Source organism: Arachis ipaensis, chromosome B09, assembly GCF_000816755.2.
Source record: "Arachis ipaensis cultivar K30076 chromosome B09, Araip1.1, whole genome shotgun sequence".
Taxonomy (NCBI): Eukaryota; Viridiplantae; Streptophyta; class Magnoliopsida; order Fabales; family Fabaceae; genus Arachis; species Arachis ipaensis.
The window spans coordinates 113251766-113255628 of NC_029793.2; the positions used below are offsets into that span (position 1 = coordinate 113251766).

The window sequence follows — 3863 nt, forward strand, 5'->3', positions numbered from 1 at the left end:
AAAAAATAAATAATTCATGGACTAATATTTTTTTTTTAACTAATTCATAACTCAAATGACAATTTTTTTTTAAAGGTATTCTCACAAAATAAAAAATAACACTTGTTAATTTCTTATACAAAATGTAAAAAAAATTTAATATTATTGACAATTTTTTTTAAAGGTACTCTCACAAAATAAAAATAACACTTGTTAATTTCTTATACAAAATATAAAAAAAAATTTAGTATTATACACAATAATTTAGAGACTAAATTTTGAATTTAAATATTTATTTTTTTAATATTTATTGTTTATAGTATTTAATATTATTTGTGCATACTTAAATATTTAATAAAAACTAATTAATTTTATTGATAAAGTAAACACAATAAAATATATATCTTTAATAGTAATCCATTACAGTCCCAAAAGTATTGTCTTTGGCCCAATTTTTTTGTCCAATACAACAAAAATATATCTGTAATTAAAGTTTTATTAGTATTAATATTTAATTAAAAAAAAGACAAAATCTGAACTTTGATGCATTTGTCTTGTCACATCTGAACAAAGTAATAATAGCAAGAGATAGGTGTCACTCCTAAACTTATGCCACGTTAATTTCTTCATGTGTAAAAAAAAATTATTTCTACACCATAGAATTCACCTTTTATTTAAGAGTATTTTTTTTTATCTTATACATGTCAAAGATACTACATTATTAACTCTAAAACAAGAATTGTGCGAAATTCTTTCTCGACATGGTCTTGATGTCTCTAATATTCATGGTCAAGGATTTAATGGTGCCAGTAACATGAAAGGGGAACGGAATAGGTTAAAAGTATTATTCTTAAAAGATTTTCCTTATGCTTACTATATCCATTGTTTTGCTCATCGATTACAACTTACATTAATTATTGCATCAAGAGAAGTTATTCCTGTGCATCAATTTTTTTCAAAATTGACTTTCATCCTCAACATGATTTGTTCTTCTAGTAAGCGACATGATGAGTTACATGCTGCCAAAATAGATAAAATTGTCCATTTATTAGAGATTGATGAACTTGAAACTAGTAAAGGGGCAAATCAAATTGGTACTTTGAAACGAGCAGGTAATACTCGATGGAGTTCTCATTTCTCTTCTGTTTGCAGTTTGATAAATATGTATGGTGCAATATTGACTATTTTATAAAAGATTTTTGTTGATGGATCAACTTATTCTTAGCATGGTGATGCAAATAGTGCTTACAATACCCTTACCTTATTAGAGTTTGTATTGATCTTACATTTGATGAAAGATATTATGGAAATAACTGATATTATTTGTCAAGCTTTACAAAAGCAGTCTCAAGACATAGTTAATGCTGTGCAACTAGTTCATTCTACAAAAATACTTATTCAAAATATGAGAGATGACAGTTGGGAGGAATTATTAAAAAATGTGAAATCATTTTGTGAGCAACATGATATTCTAATTCCTAATTTAACTGCTTCTTATGTTGTAAGGAAAGGACGCTCGCGTCACCAAAAAGATCATATTACAATTGAGCATTATTTTAGAGTGGAGATATTTTTAGTCACAATTGATAGGCAAATTACAAGAGTTAAATAGCAGATTTAATGATCAAGCAATGGATCTATTAAGTTTGAGCTCTACTCTTATGCCTAAGGATGCTTACAAAAATTTTGACATTGCTAAAATTTCTACTCTTGTTGAGAACTACTATCCTAAAGACTTTACTGAATAAGAGAAGATTAATTTGCCTTTTCAGCTTCAACATTTTATTCTTGATGCTCGTCAGCATCCAGAAATGAAGAATTTGTCAACTATTCATGAACTGTGTAGATGTTTAGCAGAAACAAAAAAGTCAAAAGTGCATTACTTGATTGATAGATTAATTCGTCTGATATTAACTCTTCCAGTTGCTACACCTACTATAAAGCGATCATTTTCAGCAATAAAAATAATGAAGACAAGGTTAAGAAATAAGATGAAGGATGACTTTCTCGCGAATAGTTTGGTTATTTACATTAAGAAAGAAATTACTGAAAAGTTTAGTTCTGATTCAATTATTGAAGATTTCAAGTCACTAAAAACTCGAAGAGTACCATTATAAATTATTTTATATTTTTTATCTGTAGAATGATTCATGATCTTATTAGTAATAAACTTAAAGAATAATTATATTTATAAATTTCATTTTTCTGCCACTAGGCGCAACCCCCGCCACCACCTGGACTTCAGCAGCCAAACCCCCTTATGATCAATAGTTTCATTAAATAAACATAACATTTTTATATTCGCATACTCAGGAAATTTTGGCGAGATCCAAAATTCGCATAAAAGATGGAGCATCAAAGGGATGCTGGTTTACAAGTACATTTGCTTCATTTTGCACCGTCGGATTGCTTGCCTTGTCTCCGTCATCGTTTTTTTTATCGACTTCGTAGTTGGATTCGAACTCCTCTTCACTATCATTTTTATTTTCTTCCCAATCTATATCCCCAAACTCATCCATATTCACCTCCTCGGCAACCGTATCCAGTCCTATCTGCTGTTCAAACTCAACGTACAACTCCATTGTCGGCACGTAAAATCGGGTTTGTTGATAAATATAGAACATCTGTTGCATACATGCGTCGTCAGTGATGGACATTATTTGAAACTGTATCAGTCGCCCACCAAATACTTGTACCGGATTTCTGTATAAAATGTTGCTCACTCTCGTTGAAATGTGACTTTGTATGTTCTCAGAAAGACTATTTTACAACTCTACAAAACTCATTGTGCATAGAATAGCAAAGGAGAATGGACATTCACAAACAAAAGTCATTCCTTCGTGTGTGTTTGGTATAATCTCACCGTTATAATACACTCGTAAATTTACAATACATTTCATAACCTCAACTTCACATCACCCAACTTTTTTGACACTACTAATCATAAAAAAAAAACTCATAAATATAAAAGATAGAGAAATAAGACTTAATATGAAACTCAGAGAAATTAGCAATAGTATTTTTAAACAAGACTCTTGATTAAAATATTTTGTTTTAAACAAAACGCATGCTGCATTTTGCAGCTTTTAATAAAAACTTTTTAAGAAATATAAAACGCAACCTGCATTTTGTTGTTTCGAAAAAAAATATAGTTAAAACGCAACTTGTGTTTTGCATGCTTTGAATTTCAAAAATCAAAGAAAGTAAATCATTACCTATATTTTATACTGACATCATATTAATCTAATTACTTTGTATACATCGATTTGAACATCAAATTCTAAATTTCTTTTTATATAAAAAAAATTTAGCCTAATACATACTAGTATTATAGTGAATATTGACGTATATATTATAAGAAAATTATTACATGTTTTGATGTATTTTACCGGAATACAATATATCATTGTACGACTCGATTCTGAATATTATGAAATAATATTTGCCATGAAAAATTATAAATTTGGGTCAATTTTTATCATAATTTAGCATTATTAACTTCACATGTAGCCGTAGCTTTCTAAAAAGTAAAAATGTTCATGAGTTCACGAGTCATTAACTTAAAAAATAAATTGACATATTTTTTTTGTCATCCCTTAAAATAGTGCATATTATTTACTAAAGTTAGGATTCTTCATTTCTTTGTTTTGTATTCCATTCAATTTATTATATTCCCATTCAATTTATTATATACATTTTGTAGCTTTCTAAAAATGTTCATGAGTTCACGAGTCATTAACTTAAAAAATAAATTGACATATTTTTTTTGTCATCCCTTAAAATAGTGCATAGTGCATATTAAAGTTAGGATTCTTCATTTCTTTGTTTTGTATTCCATTCAATTTATTATATTCCCATTCAATTTATTATATACATTTATATAT

At 28.0% G+C, this 3863-nt stretch overlaps 1 long non-coding RNA gene across 1 annotated transcript in view; it reads left to right on the forward strand.

The window, feature by feature from the left end:
• Positions 114-3863, forward strand: part of LOC110267163 — a 22435-nt gene continuing 18685 nt past the window's right edge. Inside the window, exons 1-2 of the long non-coding RNA XR_002354522.1 lie at positions 114-124; positions 980-990. This is a non-coding gene — a long non-coding RNA (uncharacterized LOC110267163). The remainder of the gene's footprint in view (positions 125-979; positions 991-3863) is intronic.